At 36.0% G+C, this 22,497-nt stretch overlaps 1 long non-coding RNA gene across 3 annotated transcripts; it reads right to left on the bottom strand.

Annotated features, from left to right (window-relative positions):
* Positions 1-867: 867 nt before the first annotated feature.
* LOC131017275 (uncharacterized) lies at positions 868-4,357 on the bottom strand. Of its 3 annotated transcripts, none has more exons than XR_009099522.1 (7): positions 3,674-4,357; positions 2,026-2,148; positions 1,825-1,932; positions 1,672-1,741; positions 1,501-1,608; positions 1,323-1,415; positions 868-1,154 (listed from the first exon to the last, which is right to left on the bottom strand). It is a non-coding gene; the product is annotated as an uncharacterized LOC131017275 (long non-coding RNA). The 3 variants fall into 3 exon arrangements; XR_009099521.1 differs by having other exon boundaries at positions 2,026-2,125; positions 3,674-4,356; XR_009099523.1 differs by lacking the exon at positions 2,026-2,148 and having other exon boundaries at positions 3,674-4,355.
* Positions 4,358-22,497: the final 18,140 nt, after the last annotated feature.

The raw sequence follows: 22,497 nt of genomic DNA, 5'->3' as shown, positions 1-22,497 counted from the left end.
AAGAGTACAACCATTCGACCTTTAGGGCCGTTTGACCTTCAAGGTCTAATTTTCAAGAGCATGTAATATGGATTGCTCTTGAAGAGTATGTAATATTCTTCATGGAATATTGATTGTGCTACATCGGGAGCAACAATATGAATCAAATAGATAAAGATTCAAGGATATGTTATCCAAATATTTAATTTACTTGCTCTTAGAGCATATAATATTCTTCAGGATTATTACTTGTGCTACTTTAATAGCATCAATTTAAGATTTTGAATGTAATATTCTTCAGGAATACTACTTGTGCTATTTGAATAGCATCAATGAGTTTTTCAAGATTATTTAAAAAAATACGTTGTATATATATAATATACAAAGTATATATCCACTATGAATTAAAAAATTTCCCAATACATGATAATCCACTACTACAGAAAAGCTAATAGACATTTGACATTGCCTATTGTCTATTAGAGAAAATGTCTGTTGTTGTAAGTGGTAGTGTCGTTGGTGCTTGAAAAAAGGTGCTTAAAGACCACAGGCATTGCCTGTTGTCATAGATATTTATGACAATAGACGTTGGCTGTTGTCTTTGAGAGCATAGGGTCCGTTGTTGTATCATTAATATTACTATGGTTTTCGAGTAGTGTCGTAGGTGCCGAGTTCTATGGTGTTTTTTGTATATCACACTAGCTTTTGTCTGTTGTCGTAGTAGAAAAATACCCATTTTATTTCTTATATACCACCTCAGTTTTTGAGCAGTGTCGTAGGTCCCAAAAAAACCATGCTCTTTTATAATGTTAAAATCGATTAAATCATATATTTATAAGAATTTTTTTTCCTGGAAATTCACTATTATTTAAAAGCATAAGAAAATCATTTTCATTTATAATATAATCATTATAAAATTTCAATATTCATTACAATTAAGATTCGTCCAAATCAATTCTACCATATTCCATTACAAAATACTAACACTTAAGCTAAATTCTAACAAAAACTATATATAACTAAAATGAGTAAACATGATTTGTGGATCCACTACCAAATAAATGGAATCTTAGCATTCAAATGAGTTAACACTTGTTGCTCCTTCGTTCCTTCAAAATGTGATGCATCAACCAATACGTCCAATATTGTCTTCTTTGCCATCACCACTACATATCCTTCACACAATCACAATCAAAATGATCATCAACAACAATTAACAATTATATATATATATAGTACGCAAACTCATTTTCTAAAGAATATTCAGAAAGATCCATACAAAATATAACCTCATTCTTCCCAACTATCACAGACAATTAAATCTAGAAAAATATATACATTACCTTTTACTCCTTTATATATTCTTGAACACAATCTGCCCACTCTGATCGCACTACATCTATCTCTTCATTTGAATACTTTTCATGAGCATTGAACTGTTAAGTACATATTATAATTCAGAAAATAAAACTAAGGCAAATAATTATTAAGATTGTACAATTTAACATACACAATTATTACCAAAGATTGTAGAGAACCAATCGTCCAAGGATGACTATTTATCACTATCTCTCTCATGTACTTCATCACATAGAAACCACATTGAGTCAAGTCCGGTTGTTTCGGAACCTACATTAATTTTTCATTAATAATGAATAGTTATAATTCCACAAGTTATGTTTGATTAAATACCTTCAGTATTGTCCAATCAGGCTTCTTCTTTCCATTCTTTCTCTTCTCCATATTGAACAACCTTAAGGCCCTTCATATATAAAAATAACGTAATGCATGCATTGGCAAAATATGCTAGAAATAAGATATAAACAGATACAAAACAAAACTTACAATTCCACGACTTCTTTCCAAATTTTATCATGAATTCCTTTGTATAGGGAATCCAAGATAGCAATCTCTCCCTTATTAGGGTCAATCACCGTAAGAATCCAATGATATCTACATTTAAGCCACAAAAGATTAGAGAAATGTAATTAATAATATAATTTAAATAGCTTATTAATAAAATTTAAATAGCGCGAGAATTCTTACTCCACATTACACGGAGCTAAGAAAATTTGATTGATTTTTGTATCAATCAACCTTTTTGACAATTCTCATGCTCTAAATTCCATATTCTCATTCGCAGTTTCTGCATCACAGTATATACCAATACTAAAAATAAAATTAGACCTTAAATCCTAAATCATAAATCATAAATCATAAATCATAAATGCAATGTAGTAAAGGAATCAAATAATAAATTTAAAACTAATAGAAAATATAAAATACGAGAGTCATTTAAAAAACACTAAGCCATTATGATTTGTGAGGCCAAGTTAAGATTAGTGGAGACAAAGTAGTTACAATTACAAGATAAAATAAAATGGAATAAGCAACTAAACAATTTAGGTAATGAAACTTTCGTACCTTGACAAATTTGACAACTAAGAGAAACTTAACTAAACTTTCACCACCAATTAATAAAACCTACAAACTATACTTAAGAGAAGCTGTAATGTGACAGAAAGTATAGAAGCTGAAATAAAGCTTTTACTAGAAACGGAAAAAAAAAAAAAAAAAAAAAGCACATAACACCCCAGCCATGAGACACTATGTTGGACAAGGACTCGTTTTTGTTCTCTGTTATAGCAAAAGAAAACTAATGCAACTAAGCTTGATGAAAAAAGATAAACAATTTAAGTGATGCTGCTAAGGCTAAAAAAGCCAACATAATTCTATCAAATCTCACTAACTCTCGGTTGCTTTGTAGTTTCTTTTAGTTCTACAAATCTCACCAACTCTAAATCAACATAATTTATCTACACCTAAATCAACATAATTCTATTAAATCTCACCAACTTTGATTCCCCCAAATCCCACACTACAACTTAGTAGAAGCTACTGAAGCAACTAAGGAATGTCTTCAGATAGTATCATCTGATCACAAGGAAAAGCAAGGAGATTTACAAACCTCCCTGTGTGGCGTGCTTCAGGTTATTATTCAAAAATTAAGCAGTGCTGAGGAAACTAAGCCTATAATTATGCAGGTGGACTATAATGATGAGGAGATGATAGACTATGGCAACCATCTTAGGATCTACATTTTTTAGGCTTATTCTAGAATTCTTCAAGGATTTAAAGTATATTCCAAAGCTGGCCTCATGCCCCTCATCTCCTGCAGTTGGAATTGGTTGCAAAAGATGAACAGAGTGATGCTAATGTGACTAAGGCAGCAGTGGCAGTTCAGGACGACCTAGCAGATGCACTTGGCTCGAATGTAAAAATGTTGTTCAAAGATACTAAATTTTGCTCAAATTTGTTGTCTGAGTGCCTTCAGACAAATGATAAACAACTGAAATCAATAGCTACATGGGCCCAAGAGATGATAAGGTGAGCATTTTCTGATCGTAGCTAAGGATTTTCCTATATTGCTACTGTTGCTTATGCAATTGTGCTCCCTCTTTTATCTTTTTGATTTGGTAAGGCCATATTCTTGTCTATGGGGGAATGAAAGGGACTGAAGCAACTAAGGGGGTTTAGGCAAATACTACAGGAGCCGAACAAATCAGGCCCTCTGCCTCAATTAGAATATTAACCTTATCGAATTGTTAGAACCATAAGAACAAAATTACACCACATGAACTCTGTCACACAAAACCAAGAACCCTAAACGAGGAAGGGGAATAATTAAACTGACCTTCAAAGAATATCGACGGCGGCGGTAGAAGGGCACTGTGGCGGCAGAGACGGCGACTTCGTAAGGAAGGCACGTTGACGTCGCGGCGAGGAAAATTATGGCAGATATTGAGGGAAAGGCAACGATTCTCGACGCCCGAGCGACTAGCGTCAAGGGAGAAGGGCGGGCAAACGAGACGCGGCGGCGGGAACAAGATTAACCGGCAGCCGTGCGGCGTGACAACCACTCCAGCGGCGGAAGTTAAGAAATTTTCACAATTGATTTACGAAAAGGGGTAATTTAGCTTAGGGAAAACTATTTTACTAATGTTTGACTAATTTACTTTGATTTCAATGTGAGTTTTTTTAATAATTATTTTTCATATTTTTTTATTGAAATTAGTTGTTTACTTGGGGTAAAATACATCTATTTTTTTGCTAAGACTCGGTCAAAAGTTACTGATTTTTTTTTTTTGATAAAACATTTGTTTTTTTTAAATAACATCATACATATGAATATGGACAATTAGGATCAGTGTTAAAAATTGTTTTTAACATCTCATCTATAACAACAGACACGTAAGTCTGGTGTCTATTAGCATATTTTTATGCTAAAAGACTACAGACAAACTTAAGACAACAGACAATATATATAAGATAACAGACTTTTACAAAATCCAGTGTAGTATATGCAATGTCGTATCCAATTTCTGTAGTAGTGATCTCAATAGTGATTCAAGTAGTAGAACATTGAAGTTTACTGATTATATAAAATAATACGAAACAAGAATTGCCACGTAGTAGTAAATCATATTCAAGATTTTGTAGAATAAGATCCAATCAAATATTGCACTCTTAACAAACAAAATAAATTAAAACTCAATTATATATGTTTGTCATCTCACCGAAAGGGTGCACAAAAATATTGAGATTAAATCTATTGGCATCATATCTTTTTAACATAATCGGGCGAATCTATTATGTCTCCAATTATCAAAATAGTCTTCTATTTTGCGTGAACTTTTCATATTTTTCTTTATTATTTTTCTAAAATCTACTATTTCACATTGACTTTTTATATCACATCAAATACAAGTTTACATAAAATGACATATTCCGTCTAAGTACAGATCAAAAATTTACTTTATATCCTCCAAATTCCAATCAAAATTCACTTTTGTTTGGTGGAATGATTAAGATCAATATCATTCGAAATGCATCACTAATTTAATATGCTCAAACAAATGCTATTTTAATAGCATCAAAATATAACTTTTAGGATTATTTGTATTTCTTCAAGAATAACGAAAATTATATCATTTGTAATAAACAAATATAACATATTTGCATCAAACCACAAATATAAGGGGAATTTGCACAAATTTCAATAACAATCTCTGTTATGCAAAGCATATATGTTACCATGATTCCGTTTTCTGGTTATTTCCAAGCCAATTTATTGATATAAACATATTAAACAGTATAATATTCTAATACTTCAAAATTTCTTTCGTCTGGATTTAGATGATTACTAAAATTATACGGATTGAAATTCAGATGAAAAGAAAATTAGTCGTACCTCATTGGAAAGACACAATTCTTTCCTAGGGCATACCTCCAATCCTTTTACGATCGAAGGAAGATGAGAGGACTAGAACTATCGTGCTGATAACGTGTTATAAACTAGAGAGAAGCGAGAGAATATAGTAGAGAATACAAATATCGTTTAAGAGAACGGAGCGGAGAAGGTAGCAAAGGCGAAATTTCACGAGACATAGATATCATCAAGAGAACGATACTTTCTTGGATGATCTTCCGAGTTCGAATTTGAATCGGAATCGTTCTCTTGAGCATTACTACTCGATAGGAACAATTGTTGCAGGTTCATTTTCCCACTTCCATGCTACACTCTCATCAAAAATCACTTCTCTAGAAATCACCAATTTGTTAGTTTGAGGGTTAAGTAGGCGGTGGCCTTTCGATTCATCACTATAGCCAATGAAAATGAGTTTTTCACCTTTTTCATCAAACTTCTCCTTGTTTTGAGAAGGAACTAAAAACTTTGAGTTCACTAACAACAAGTTTTTTCTTTTTCTTTTTTTATGCCACGCTTCAAACGGTGTTTCTATATTTAACAATTGAAATATCGATCTTTAAATATTATTTTTATTTATTTTATTGATTAATTCACGACCGAATAATGTAGGTGGCAAACATAATTGATTTAATATTTAATCTTACGAATACAATAACGGCCGATTATTTGATCATTAATATTCCATCCGTCCCGCTTCAAATGACCCAAAAAATTTGGGCACAGAGATTAATGTGATAAAGGTGTAAAATGGTGGTGGGACCATCCAAAAAGTAGTGTTAAATATTTCTAAATTTGGGTTGGATTATTTGAAGTGGGACAATCCAAAATAAAAATTCGGTCATTTGAACTGGGATGGAGAGAGTAGTATTTACTTCTATTATTATTTTTTACAAAAATTAACTGCTAATGATGGTTTTTCTTATTTCTAATTTTTGTTTTAATATAACTGGAACAATATAATTGGTTACTACTTTTTCTATAAATATTTTTAAAAATATTAATGAAATTCGGTCGTAAAAATCCGCAATTTTATACGTAGCACTTCCTTAATAGTTTTCAGAAATCACAACTGTAAAGGAAAGCAAGTGTCTGCAGGTTATCAAGAGCTTCATAAGCCATCTCGATTTTACACAAAAAAAATTCTCAAAATTATTGTTTACTGGTTGTGAGTTGTGATATGTTCAATTTTTCTTTTTCTTGTTCTAATTTCAAAGCAAAACTGCGCCAACCCATTAACTATCTTTTCATCAGTGCGATTCCGCGTCATCCAATCACTATTCCGTCAGTGCAAAACCGTGTCACCCAATCTAATCACACACTAGCTAGCTCAATGAATTCAACTCTCCCAATTTATATTGTTGAAATACACGAAAAAAGACTGCTTTTGGTGAGAAATGAAATATAAGTCAATCTACAATAATAATTGAAAATAGGAGTAACCTATATCATGGCCTTCAAACGATATCAATCAATTTTGAGTTCAAAATTCTCTATATTGTTTTTTTTTAAAATTAAAATTCTCTATATTTTTATGAGAATTGAATTGATACTGATGATGATAGAATTAGGGATTCCCTTTTTGATAAAGAAAAGCCCAAATGAGATGTTTTAGGCCCATCTAAAGCTCAAATATATAAACTATTATATTCATCAAATTACATTGAAGAATAAAAAAAATGGTCCTTACACAAATGCATGTATTCATTCATCGAAGTAGAAATTTATTCAAAATGAAAAGACATATTTTCTAATAATCAATACTATTTCTTCCTTCACTTATTGTATTTGACATCTAATCTGAATGGTTAGTTTTTATGCATATATCTTGATTTTTTTAAGTGAATCATGTTTTTGTGTAGAATGTATGAGATCCGATTATTCGATCATTAATACTAGTATATACTTATTTTATTATTTTTGACAAAAATTAACTGCTAATGATGGTCCTTTTTATTTCTATTTTTTGTTTTAATATAACGATCGAATAATATAGTTGGTTACTACTTTTTTTAGAAATATTTTTTAAAAAAATATTAACAAAACTCGGTCGTAAAAATCCTCGATTTTATACGTAACCCCTCCTTAATAGTTTTCACAAATCACAAACGATGAGGACTAAATTTAGTGGGCCAATAAAAACTACTAGAAAAGAGAACGTACCCTAACCCTCTCACTTGAATTTCTCTCTCAACTTCTCTCTCTTCTTTAATTTGAGCAATTCAAAACTTCGCTGCTGAAAAAAATATAAGAAACTATAGGTGTCATCTAACTAAACCATTAAAATACCAACTAGGAAATTAAATTTTCAAACGAGAGGAAGATGATTAGGCCAAGGTGTGTGCATTTTCATCAATTGTTTTGGAAAAAACTAAATTTGAAAATGATGACTTCATGACTCCATCCTTATATTTTTATGGTTAACACAAAATCTTGGGTACACCTGGGTGTACCGTACAACCGGATTGATCCGAACCAAGAATAGTATTATTTTTATATAGGATCAGGATATGAGTTTAAATCAGGGTGCGGATCAAAGTTTATGTGAAGGTGTAACTCGGTTGTACGGTACACGCAGGTGTACCCAAGACCACCTCTAGGATTAATAGTGTTTTATGTCCCAAACTTTCAGTATTTTCCATAACATGTCCCGAACTTTTATTTTCTCCTAGAAAACCTCGAACTTTTAATTTTTTTTCATAAAATGTCCCGTTAAACAAAATTCGATGACGAAAAGATGATAAAAAACCTCGAACTTTCAGCGTTTTCCAACAATGGTTCCTAATATGGTTTTTCAATAATGACGGTCTCCAAAATATTTCTTATGGCGAGATAATTCATCTTTTTGTACCGAATTTTGCATAACGGGACATTTTATGGAAAAAGCTTAAAGTTCGGAGATTTTTTGAAGAAAATTAAAGTTCGGGACATTTTGTGAAAAATGCTGAAAGTTCGGGACATAAAATACTATTAACCCTTATATTTACAATGAGAAGTTTCGAAATTATTCAAATTTTACAAATATCTAACCTGGAAAAGGAGTATCTATATTGTCAAAAGAACGCTTCACCCGAACTAGAAAGCTATCGTTTCCAGAATTCTGTTGTTTCTCTTGTATCACTTCTGCTGATCTCCAAAGATTTTCCGGACCACTTAGCGTCACGCTCAATCAATTTAAGTGTTGGAATGTATCCAATATTACTTGGAATCTCATATCACTACAAAAAAACGCCGATTTACCGGCGAAATTTACCGGCGGCAGCTCCGCCGCCAGCGATTACTGGCGGCTTTCTGACGGCGGAGCGGCCGACATGTAAATTTTAAATATATGGCGTAAATACCGGCGGCAAAATCGCCGCCGGTGATCACCGGCGGCCACGCCGCCTGTAAATATTAAGGCCGCCGGGAAATGTCTATTAATTTTTTTTTTAATTTAACAATAGCGGCGGCATCTGCCGCCGGTGATTAGCGGCGGCAAGATTGTCGCCAGTAAAAGGAGAATGCGGGTCGGGCTTTAGCGGCGGCAATGGGTCGCCGCTAATTTTTAAGCCCAAATTCGGGCTTCAAGCCCTAACTCTCTCCAGAACAGCCCCCCCTCCAGCCCCCCTGCCCCGCTGCTGCCGCTGCCCCCTGCTCCCTGCCGCCTGCCGCCGTCGCCTCCGTCAAGGTAAGCCCCACCTCTCTCTCTCTCTCTCTCTCTCTCCATCTTTCTCCTCCTAATTTCAGGCCAATCCTGCTGCCTCACCGCTCCTGCCACCGCACGGTTCCGCCGTCGACCCCCACGGTACACTCTCGTTTTTAATAGAATTTTATTTATTTATTATTTATTTGTTTGATTAAAATTAACTTAACTCTAATTAATTTATAGGATGTTTAAAGTATAATTAATTGAAATTAATTTGTTAATTAAATTAATTTTAAATTGATTTAACTATAATTAATTTATAGGATGTTTAAAGTATGATTAATTGAAATTAATTTGTTAATTAGATTAATTTTAAATTGATTTACTATTATTTTGTTAAATTAAGTATGCTAATATAAATTGATTTACTGTTTCGGATGAAATGATATGTTAATTAGATTAATTTTAAATTGATTTACAGTTTCGGATGAAATGATATGTTATTATATACACTGGGATAGATTTAATCAATTTCTTAAGGATCTTCTCCCTTTGTGATAGAAATTGATTATTTCTTAAGGATCTTCTTCAACAAATGATTGTGTTTGATTTTATTACCTTATTTTTTTTATTGTTTTATATGTTATTTTATTATTGCTTCGACATTGGGGGGCCGGGTAGACCTAGTATAGGCTTAGTAAATTAGGACCACTATGGTCACTATAGTTGCTGGTAGAGTCGAGCACTTGGTAGTTAGGATAGTAGGGTTATGCTGTCGAAATTTCCTTTGATTCAAGTAATCTATTGTATTTGATTTATTTATTTTTCAATTAGAATTTGCAAGAATGAGTGATAATCGTACGTGGATGTACGCGAGATACAATGATCGTGCTGCATTTGAAACGGAACTTGAGAGTTTCCTCGAGTTTGCGATAAATCAAACGGCGTATACTGATGGAATTGGTAACATTAGGTGCCCATGTAGGAAGTGTAAGAATAAAGTCTTTGCATCTGTACCTACAGTCAGAAAACATGTTACTAGGCGTGGATTTGTCCACAATTACACAAACTGGTGTTATCAAGGGGAAGCACCAGTGTATATGCCGGCAGAACATACTAGAATGGATGAGGATGATGGGTCATACAGTAATTACCAAATGATGGTGCATGATCATGCTGGACCTAGTAATTATCAAGATCCTCCAAATCTCGAGGAGCCGCCTAATCCTGACGCTCAACAAATTTATGACATGTTGAACGCAGCCGATAGTCCTCTATACCCTTCCTGTGACACTTACTCACAGTTATCCTGGATGACACAATTCATGAGCATAAAGGTTGAAAATCACATGTCAGAGAGATGTTTTAATCAGATATGTGAGATGGTTCAAAAGGCTTTACCGAAGGATAACAACTGCCCTGACAACTTTTATAGTACGAAGAGAAATCTGCGCGGGTTGGGTTTGCCAGTAGAGAAGATTGATTGTTGCGTTAATAATTGCATGTTGTATTGGGGGGACGACAGTGAGCTAGAGAGTTGTAATTTTTGTGGTGCATCACAATATAAGGAGAACTTGCGTGCATCTGAAAGCCGTCGAAAGAAACGTGTGGCCGCCAAACAGATGCACTACTTTCCTTTGACGCCCCGACTGCAAAGGTTGTTTGCATCTGCGGCAACAGCCGAAAATATGCGATGGCATGCGACTTCAATAGAAGATGGGATCATGCGCCACCCAGCAGACTCTCCGGCATGGAAACACTTGAATTCAGTATATCCTGGATTCGCCGAGGAGATCAGAAATGTGAGATTGGGCCTCTCTAGAGATGGTTTTGCCCCATTTGCACAATCAGGGCGTCAATATTCTTCTTGGCCGGTTATTGTCACACCGTATAACTTGCCTCCGTGGTTGTGCATAAAAGAACAATTCATGTTCCTCACAGTCCTCGTGCTTGGGCCATCTAACCCAAAGATGAAGTTGGACGTTTTCTTACAGCCACTGATACAAGAGTTGAAATATTTGTGGGAGGTTGGTGTGAACACTTATGACATATCATTGCAGTAAAATTTTCAGATGCGGGTGACAAACATGGTTTTCGTACCTCAATTCCACATGATTTGTTGTCATTTTCCTTCATGTTTTGTTTGCCAATGCGTGTTTGTACCATAATGTTGAGTTTTATGAAGATTTGATGTCTTGGTGTAGTTTTGGAGTAATTTCAGGAAAAATCAAGGATTAATTGGAGGATTTTGAAGATATGAGATTGAAGTACGTCTCAAGAGGAATCCGTGAGCGCAAACGGCGACCAAATCCGAGTCCGGACGAGGGAGAACGGAGCAAAACGAGCGGACTGTGCAAAACGCCCAGTACCCCGCGGTCACCACCCGCGGCCGCGGGGTGGGACCGCGGGTCAGCTGTTCCCGACTCCAGGAGTCACCCGCGGTCACCACCCGCGGCCGCGGGGCGGGACCGCGGGTCCCCTGAGGATCCCCCACGTTTGAAGGCCGCGGACGCGGGCCGTGACCGCGGGAAAAGGGCGGGGCTCCCCCAAGTGGACCCCAAACGCGATTTTAGCCTCAAAACTCCATTTTTCTCTTCTTTTCCCCATTCATTCACCACACACACCCACTTCATCTTCCCCAACTCTCCAATTCCAAACCCTAGCCTCCATTCTCTACCATTTTTTCTCTCTTCCACACACAAAAACAACACCAAAATCAAATAAAGAAGGGGAAGACTTGGAAAGGAGCTCATCAAGACTACATGATTGAAGATCAAGATTATAGGATTTGTCTATGAATCTCTATCTCTCTATATCTTTATTTATGTTTTCTTATGACTTGAGATTTGCTTTTATTATGAATATGCTTGGCTAAAATCTCTTATCTTAGGGATTAGATTAGATGGATTTGTAATGGATTGATTTCTTTGTTCAATATATATCTTGATTGTGCTTATTGTTATCTTTTCAAGTCCTAGATTTATCTCTTGTATGATTGGTTGACCACCTTTTGTGCATTTCTAATTTGTGATTTGAATCGGGAGAGGATAATTACAATAGATTAGGAGTTTGATACATATCATCTCAATAAACCGGGAGGTTGAGAGGTGGGTGAGGGCTTATTGATCTTTTGTGCTATTGGGAGTTATAGGTTAGAAATTGACCGGGGACGGCAATTATGACCCGTAATCTACTGTTTTAGTCGTCCGGGAGGGGGCTAAAACTAGTGGGGAGATCGCCCTAGATAAGTAAGTCATAACAAGATTTATATTGATTTAAATTGAAGTTCATTACGATCCATCGAAATCTAGTCCCTACACTACTACAGAAAAGCTAATAGACATTTGGCATTGCCTATTGTCTATTAGAGAAAATGTCTGTTGTTGTAAGTGGTAGTGTCGTTGGTGCTTGAAAAAAGGTGCTGAAAGACCACAGGCATTGCCTGTTGTCATAGATATTTATGACGACAGACGTTGTCTGTGGTCTTTGAGAGCATAGGGTCCGTTGTTGTATCATTAATATTACTATGGTTTTCGAGTAGTGTCGTAGGTGCCGAGTTCTATGGTGTTTTTTGTATATCACACTAGCTTTTGTCTGTTGTCGTAGTAGAAAAACACCCATTTTATTTCTTATATACCACCTCAGTTTTTGAGCAGTGTCGTAGGTCCCAAAAAAATCATGCTCTTTTATAATGTTAAAATCGATTAAATCATATATTTATAAGAATTTTTTTTTCTGGAAATTCAATATTATTTAAAAGCATGAGAAAATCATTTTAATTTTATAATATAATCATTATAAAATTCCAATATTCATTACAATTAAAATTCGTCCAAATCAATTCTACCATATTCCATTACAAAATACTAATATTTAAGCTAAATTCTAACAAAAACTATAACTAAAATGAGTAAACATGATTTGTGGGTCCACTACCAAATAAATTGAATCTTAGCCTTCAAATGAGTTAACACTTGTTGCTCCTTCGTTCCTTTAAAATGTGATACATCAACCAATACATCCAATATTGTCTTCTTTGCCATCACCACTACATACCCTTCACACAATCACAATCAAAATGATCATAAACAAATTAGCCACATGTTGTCATTCTGTCAATACACAATAATTACATTAAAATAATACATGTGTTCCATACTCATCAACAACAATTAACAATTATATATATAGTACGCAAACTCATTTTCTGAAGAATATTCAAAAAGATCCATACAAAATATAACCTCATTAATTCTTCCCAACTATCACAGACAATTAAATCTAGAAAAATATATGCATTACCTTTTACTCCTTTATATATTCTTGAACACAATCTGCCCACTCTGATCGCACTACATCTATCTCTTCATTTGAATGCTTTTCATGAGCATTGAACTGTTAAGTACATATTATAATTTAGAAGATAAAACGAAGACAAATAATTATTAAGATTGTACAATTTAATATACACAATTATTACCAAATTTCGATTAACTAGCTTACCCCTATAAGAATAAAATTGAATGATCCTATTCAAAATGTTTCAATTAAATTAATATGGGAGGATGAATATATGAATCCAAACTAAATCATGAACAATAACAAAATTACAAGATTTAGCAAAATTAGCTTTATTTTGTAATTTTTTTTATAGTTCTTTACACAATGAATTGGATTTGAAATAAATCCTAAAGCATACTCCATATACTTTATCCAATATCTATACTATATTAAAAAGGGAGTTTTCAATTTGAAAACACTATCATGTCAGAAAAATTGTAGAAAGTGCGATTTTGAGAAGAAAAGAATTGTGAGTAATAAATACAATCCATTTATATGGATATTACTATCACAGTCATGGATTAAATCAATATTTGTCACTGAATTGACAGAAAAATCAACTAAACACCAACAACACATTGAGTCGAACACATAACCACGCAACTTGAAATTAATGATTTATATTTATATGACAGAAATCAAACTTGAAAAGTTACAATCCCAATTCCCAACTACTAGACCAAAAGGAGCTGAGCATCTAAAAATTAATTTAAATAAGTTAGATTATTACATACAACAAAAGAAAGATTTAGTGAAGAGTATTAAATTTGTCAACGTCTAATCACCTAAAGAAAATTTAATTCTAAAATAAGAGAAATATATTTGATGGTTAATAGATTACTAATCCTTTTCTTTTTTGAAGGTATTACTTTTCTTTTTAAGAAATACTATAATATTTTTGCGGAACAATAAATGAACGATTATTATTATTATTATTATTATTATTACTACTACTTTCGTACCTTGACAAATTTGACAACTAAGAGAAACTTAACTAAACTTTCACCACCAATTAATAAAACCTACAAACTATACTTAAGAGAAGATGTAATGTTCCAGAAAGTATAGAAGCTGAAATAAAGCTTTTACTAGAAACGAAATAAAAAACACATAACACCCCAGCCATGAGACACTTTGGTGGACAAGGACTCGTTTTTGTTCTCTGTTATAGCAAAAGAAAACTTATGCAACTAAGCTTGATGAAAAAAGATAAACAATTTAAGTGATGCTGCTAAGGCTTAAAAAACCAACATAATTCTATCAAATCTCACTAACTCTCGGTTACTTTGTAGTTTCTTTTAGTTCTACAAATCTTACCAACTCTAAATCAACATAATTTATCTACACTTAAATCAACATAATTCTATTAAATCTCACCAACTTTGATTCCCCCAAATCCCACACTACAACTTAGTAGAAGCTACTGAAGCAACTAAGGAATGTCTTCAGATAGTATCATCTGATCACAGGGGAAAGCAAGGAGATTTACAAACCTCCCTGTGTGGCGTGCTTCAGGTTATTATTCAAAAACTAAGCAGTGCTGAGGAAACTAAGCCTATAATTATGCAGGTGAACTATAATGATGAGGAGATGATAGACTATGGCAACCATCTTAGGATCTACATTTTTTAGGCTTATTCTGGAATTCTTCAAGGATTTAAAGTATATTCCAAAGATGACCTCATGTTACCTCATGCCCCTCATCTCCTGCAGTTTGGAATTGGTTGCAAAAGATGAACAGAGTGATGCTAATGTGACTAAGGCAGCAGTGGCAGCATCACAGCTAAGGATTTGATACTAAATTACAATGTTGTTCAAAGATTTGCTGCATCACAATGTTAAAAGATGAACAGAGTTAGTGACTAAGGCACTCAGCTAATGTGACTAAGGCTAATGATGCATTTGCAGCAGTGACTAAGGCACACAGCTAATGTGTATCTAAGAAGCGGCAGTTAGTGACTAAGGCACACAGCTAATGATGCATTTGCAGCATCACAGCTAAGGATTTGCTGCATCACAATGTTGTTCAAAGATACTAAATTTTGCTCAAATTTGTTATCTGAGTGCCTTCAGACAGATGACAAACAACTTAAATCAACAGCTACATGGGCCCAAGAGATGATAAGGCGAGCATTTTCTGATCGTAGCTAAGGATTTTCCTACATTGCTACTGTTGCTTATGCAATTGTGCTCTCTCTTTTATCTTTTTGATTTGGTAAGGCCATATTCTTGTCTATGGGGGAATGAAAGAAACTGAAGCAACTAAGGGGGTTTTAGGCAAATACTACAGGAGCCGAACAAATCAGGCCCTCTGCCTCAATCAGAACATTAACCTTATCGAATTGTTAGAACCATAAGAACAAAATTACACCCCATAAACTCTGTCACACAAAACCAAGAACCCTAAACGAGGAAGGGGAATAATCAAACTGACCTTCAAAGAATATCGACGGCGGCGGTAGAAGGGCACGGTGGCGGCAGAGACGGCGACTTCGTAAGGAAGGCACGTTGACGTCGCGGCGAGGAAAATGATGGCAGATATTGAGGGAAAGACAACGATTCTCGACGCCCAAGCGACTGGCGTCGAGGGAGAAGGGCGGGCAAACGAGAAGCGGCGATGGGAACAAGATTAACCGGCAGCCGTGCGGCGTGACAAGTACTCCGGCGGCGGAAGTTCACAGATTTTCACAATTGAATTACGAAAAGGGATAATTTACCTTAGGGAAAACTATTTTACTAATGTTTGACTAATTTACTTTGATTTTAGTGTGAGTTTTTTTAATAATTATTTTTAATATTTTTTTTATTGAAATTAGTTGTTTACTTGGGGTAAAATACATCACTTTCTTTGTTAAAGACTCGGTCAAAACGTTACTGATTTTTTTTTTTATAAAACATTTTTTTTTAAATAACACCATACATATGAATATGGACAATTAGGATCAGTGTTAAAAATTGTTTTTAACATCTCATCTATAACAACAGACACGTAAGTCTGGTGTCTATTAACATATTTTTATGCTAAAAGACTACAGACAAACCTAAGACAACAGACAATATATATAAGATAACAGACTTTTACAAAATCCAGTGTAGTATATGCAATGTCGTATCCAATTTCTGTAGTAGTGCTAGGATAACTTTCCTTTGAGTCATTCCCCAATTTATTAACTAAGTTTATATTTTTGTTATTTAGTTTGCTTGCTTTAATTTAACTTTGATTTAACCTTCAATACCTCTTGAACTTTGGTTGTCTAAATAGATTGAAAACAACTTATTAATAATATTTAGAAGTTTAAATTCACCAATCCTTGTGGAATACGACCTTGCTTCCCTTATATTGCAACTACACCGTATACTTGCGGCGTGGTGAAAATATTAGCGAACAAGTATTTGGCGCCGTTGCCGGGGATTGGTTGAGTTTTTACTTTTGATATTGTGAAAAGTTGTTTTTATCTAATTTAGATATTGTTTTTATGTTTGTTTATTTATATGTTTATTTGTTTTTGTTAGAGAAAATTGCTCCACAACCGTAAAAGCGGCACCAAAAATGGATGATGGAAGGAATGAGTTGGTTGAGCAACTCCAACTACAATTGGCGTTGATGCAACTTAAGTTGCGTGTTTTGGAAGCCAAAAGAAATTGTAGGCAACCAATGATCCAAAAAGCCTTCCAACCAACACCTTCCTATGGTGACTTTTATGACATGGGGTGCAATGCCATGGAGTGGCAATCACCATTGGAGTATGAGGACCATTTCAATAGTTGGAATTATGAAATTTCTTATTCCACTCAAGAAGGCTTCCAAGGCGGAAATCGATACTATCAAGAGGAGAAATCAAATTCAAAAGACGATCTCCTTCAATGCTTCATAGCTACACAAGCTTGGATAGAAAAAAGTCTAGCAAAATCGGAGGTTATGCTAGAAGAGCAAAGAAGGTCTTTGGCTACCACTATGGAAAATCAAAAGCGAATTGATGATTTGTGCATGGCCATTAGCCTTCAAAATGGAACCTTGTATGAGGAACCAATGCCAATGCTAAGTGAAGAGCCTCAAGAAGTTGAAGAAGAGTATGAAGAAGATGAGGATCAATTCTCCAAACCCCTTGAAGTCGAGAGCCCAACTTTTCCGACACAACCTCTACAATTTCAAAAAGATGAAGATTTCACAAGCTTTAAAGAAAGCAAAGTCAAAAAATTTGTCGATCCTTACCTCGCCACAGGCGATTCTATGAAGGCTTGCTTCTTTCACTTTTATTTATCTTCACTTTTGATTCTACGACCTTGCTTCCCTTATATTGCAACTACACCGTATACTTGCGGCGTGGTGAAAATATTAGCGAACAGCGGGCAGCTCTGATATGGACTATCAGTGATTTTCCAGCGTACGCTATGTTGTCTGGGTGGGGTACAGCTGGGAAATTGGCATGTCCACACTGTATGGAGAATACAGAAGCATTCACACTACCGAAGAGTGGTAAACAATCGTGGTTTGACAATCATCGAAAGTTCTTACCTCGTAACCATGTGTTTAGGAGAAATAAGACTTCATTCTTGAAGAATAAGACATGCAATGTGGGTCCACCAGAACAAAGATCAGGAATAAAAATCTTGAATCAAATTGAGGGGTTGGGCTTCGTGAAGGTTACCGAAGACTTCGATGGCAGGAACGCTCAACTCGCAAAATATAAACATGTTGGGTGGAAGAAGAAAAGCATATTTTGGGATCTTCCCTATTGGAAGGACCTTTTGATTTGACATAATCTGGATGTCATGCACATTGAAAAAAATATGTTTGATAATGTGTTTAATACGGTCCTCAATGTGAAGGGAAAGACAAAAGATACCAAAAAGTCGAGAGAATAATTGAACATCTTCTGTCGACGGCCTGAATTGAAGAAACTGGATGGATCCCGACTGTATCCAAAAGCATGTTACACGCTTGAAAGGGATGAGAAGAAGATCTTACTTCAATGGATCAAGAGTCTTAAGTTTCCCGATGGGTACGTGTCAAATATTAGCAGATGCGTTGATTTGAACGCCCTGAAGATGCACAACATGAAAAGCCACGACTGTCACGTGTTCATGCAAATACTGCTAACTGTAGCCTTTAAAGAACTTCTTCCTAAGAATGTTTGGGAGGCAATTACAGAGTTAAGTTGTTTCTTTAGAGAATTAACATCCCGCAATGTCTCAATACATGATATGGGAATACTCAGTGAGAAGATATCAGTTACTCTATGCAAACTTGAACGTATCTTCCCCCCGAGTTTCTTTGATTCAATGGAGCACCTACCAGTTCATTTGGCAGATGAAGCACGATTGGCTGGTCCAGTGCAGTATCGGTGGATGTATCCTTTTGAACGATATTTGAGGACATTGAAGAATCATATCAGAAACAAAGCCAAGGTTGAGGGATCCATCAGCAATGCATATATACTAGAGGAAATGTCCACCTTATCTTCATATTACTTTGAGGATCATGTGACTACAAAGTGGAGAAATTTACCTCGCAATATTGAAGAGTCTGTTGAAGAAAATGATGATCCTAACCAACTCTTAATCTTCAAACCAGTTGGACGTCCGATTGGGCGAATGACAAAGAGATACATGGATCCTCAAGAATACATTGCTGCACATATGTATATTTTGAGTAATTGTGCGGAGGTTGCAAACACATATATCAAGTGAGTATTCTTGACTCAATTTATGTATATAAATTTTCGACGTACATAAGTGCTGTATATATAATTTTCGACGAAATGCGATATGTAAATCCTTCACTAACTGAAGCGGAGTTAGAGGGTGCTTTCGACAATGATTTTATGGTGTGGTTTGGCCATTATGTAAGATGCGACAAATTTATATTCAATATACATTTACTTGACTAAAAATGGTCTTGCAAACCTAAATTATTGTGTGTAACAGGTGATTCGCCCTTCTAACAATGATTTGAACCCGTATATCAAGTCGCTTGCAGCAGGGCCTTTAACTGAGATTGAAACATACTCTGGGTATTTTGTGAATGGCTATAGATTTCACACGACTGATCTTGATGGAGAGCGTGCAACTGTGAACAGTTGCGTTTGCATAAAAGGCTCGGTCTATGGTAGAGATGTGCAAAACTTTTATGGGCGTCTACAAGAGGTGTGTGTGCTGGAGTATGGGGGGTATCCAATTAAGAAGACAGCCTTGTTCAAATGTGAATGGTTTGACTTGTCTGCTCGGGGAACTTCTATTGATACAAACTTCAAGTTGGTATCAGTGAACCACACAAGAAAATATCAGAAGAATGATCCGTTTGTTTTAGAGAGTCAGGCAGTTCAAGTGTTTTACTGCCCCTATCCCAGTACGAACCAATCAAAGAAAAACTGGTTGTCAGCATGCAAAGTCAACGTAAGATCAAAGGTTGAAGTCTCCACTGCCGCATCCAACTCAACATTAGATCAACCGTTTCAAGAAGAGGTTGTTACAATTATATCTACCCACACAACTGTGGACATTGACCCACCAATTCTTGTTCATCCCCTCGGTGGAATCGTTGACATTGAAGATGACGATGACCCAGAAGACGACGACCAACCGTTGACATCTGATGACGACGATAGTAATGATGATGACAGTAGTTATGATTAGAAATAATTGTAAATGTACAATTTGGAATATTTGGCAATGTATTTGTTTATGCTTGTTATTCATTTGTGATCAGAAACTTCATGCAATTCGCATACTGTCTATACTTATCTGAATCAATTTCTGTGACAGTCTTGTTATTTTATTTGATAACTGTATACAGGTTGTGTCTATACTTATTTGAATCAATTTGAAATAGGTACCATGTCTCATCGTAGAGGATTTTTGGGGTTTGGTAGTAGGTCTTCTGGGCCTGAGCAGGAGCGACAGTCCTCCTCAGGCTCTGGGCCGTACATTTCTGCGACTCCAGAGAGTTCCACTCCACAGACCGCTGCTGCATCTGGGTCTAGAAGGCCCAAAGGCCGATCAGTGGCTTCGATTAGGGCCGATTGCGCTAGGCGCGACGAGAGGATCCTCTTTCAGAGGAATACTAATGGGTAATTATTTTAATTTAAATCATTATTTGTCTATACCAAGTAATTCTTTAAATTATTTTGATATATTGGAATACACAAACAGTAACTGGATCGAGCCCCCGGGGATCTCCACCAATTGCACGAACTCGTTTAAGAGGATTCCGAACCCAGGCGGGTACACGTGGAAGTTAACTCCGCCAATGGTGCAGGACTTGTATTTTGAGGAATTCAAGGTAATTGAATTTCTACAATATATAAATTTATCATTATATATTTTTAAAATGTTATATTAATTTAACCAATATATTCAACAGAAAGAGTTTACTTGGAACCCTGATGATGAGGCTGATGTGAAAAAAATATGGTTAAAAAATGCCCGCAAAAGGTACAGTGACAACATGAGCGAGTATAAGAGACAACTCAAGGAGAAGACCGAGGCAGGGGAGATGATGGAGACACCGCTGGGCATGTCCGACATCTTTTGGACGGGACTCAAGGCATACTGGGATCAAGATGAGGTTAAGGCCGTTTCCAGGCGCGCATAGGGATGGCAACGGGCCGGATCTGGACCGGGTCTGGCCAATACCAGATCCAGATCCGTTTGCATATACCAGATCCAGATCCGGATCCAGATCCGCGGATCTGAAAATTTTGGATCCAGATCCAGATCCGTCAGATCCGCGGATCCGCGGGTCCAGATCCATGGATCTACTGTTTTCAAATTAAATTCAATTTTTTTTCTTCACAAATCAACAAGCTCATAATCTAACAATAATCAAATTTCATTCCTAAATGGCTGACCAAATCATTAATCTCCACCTTCTCACAAGCTCATAATCTATCAATAATTTTCGAACTAAATCAGCCCAAATCAGAGCATAAATTTCGAAACTAAATCAATCCAAATCAGAATTAAAATTTCAGTCATAAACATTGACAAAGTCAGAATCTAACCTAAGACAATTTCAATTTCAGAATCAAATCAAAATGAACATTTTTTTAATTTCTAACCCTTGATTCAGATCATCCCGTGGTAGACATTGATATGGCTTAACGACGGCGGCGGTGGAGTCTGGCGGCGACCGGACGGTGGTATAGGGAGGGTAGTAGCACGCAGAGTCGCAGGCGGCGACCGAAGATGGAGATGTGCAGCCCGCAACAAGCAGAGTTGCACACAGAGTCGCAGATGGCGGCCGAACTGGAGTGCTCCGAGAAGGTGGCCGGCGAGCTGGAGTGGTCCGAGAAGACGACCGGCGATGGAGGTGAGGCACGCCGACTCCAGCAGGATCCTCGCTGCAGTGCCCTCGTTGTTTTCGGCGATGGAGGTGAGATGGGAGATGGGAGTGAGTGCGGCGAGAGGGAGAGGGAGAGGAGATGGGAGATGGAGGTGGTGCGGCGATGGGAGTGAGTGCGGCGAGATGGGAGATGGAGGTGGTGCGGCGGGGGAGTGAGAAAGCGAGAGGGAGAGGAGAATCACTGAATCAGGAGATGAATTAGGTTTTCAAAACTTAATTCTATTTTTTTTTATTTTTTAATATATCTAATATTATTAATAAAATAAATATAAAAAATAAATAATATATTTTTAATTAAATCGGATCCACGGGTCGGATCTGGGTCGGATCCGGATCTCAAATGTCAAGATCCAGATCCAGATCCGTTTTAGAAAATGAGATCCAGATCCGGATCCAGATCCGCGGATCCAGAAAATTGAGATCCAGATCCGTCAAATCGGATCTGGATCCACGGATCTGGACCGGGTCCAGGATCCACTGCCATCTCTAGGCGCGCATGTGAGAACCGATACTCTGAGTCCGATGGAGTTGGTACAAGGATCAGCCGGCACGTTGGAGGGTCTCAGTCGAGTCGTATTCTGCAGCAGAGTCTGGTTAGTAATTATCAATTAAGTATTTATCTAATAAATATAAATATTAATATATATATATATATATCTATACATATATATATTATTACCTTATTTATCTTATATAAATGCATGAATAGCTCTTGGATGGTGAAGTCCCCCCGACTGCATCTAACTACAGCACTTTCCTCCGCCTACACATGCACGCAGATGGAACTTTTGTGTCAGAAAAGGATGCCAAACTTGATGTAAATGTTTAAGTTTGAACAAATATTAGTAATACATAGTAAAATGTATTTATTTTATAATAATTGTGCATTGTTATGTATGAATTAGGCGGATATTCATCGCGTTGCTGCTGAGACAGGACGAG

The sequence above is a fragment of the Salvia miltiorrhiza genome, chromosome 3 (genome assembly GCF_028751815.1).
Source record: "Salvia miltiorrhiza cultivar Shanhuang (shh) chromosome 3, IMPLAD_Smil_shh, whole genome shotgun sequence".
In the NCBI taxonomy this organism is placed as follows: domain Eukaryota; kingdom Viridiplantae; phylum Streptophyta; class Magnoliopsida; order Lamiales; family Lamiaceae; genus Salvia; species Salvia miltiorrhiza.
This window is presented reverse-complemented; position numbering and strand designations above follow the sequence as displayed.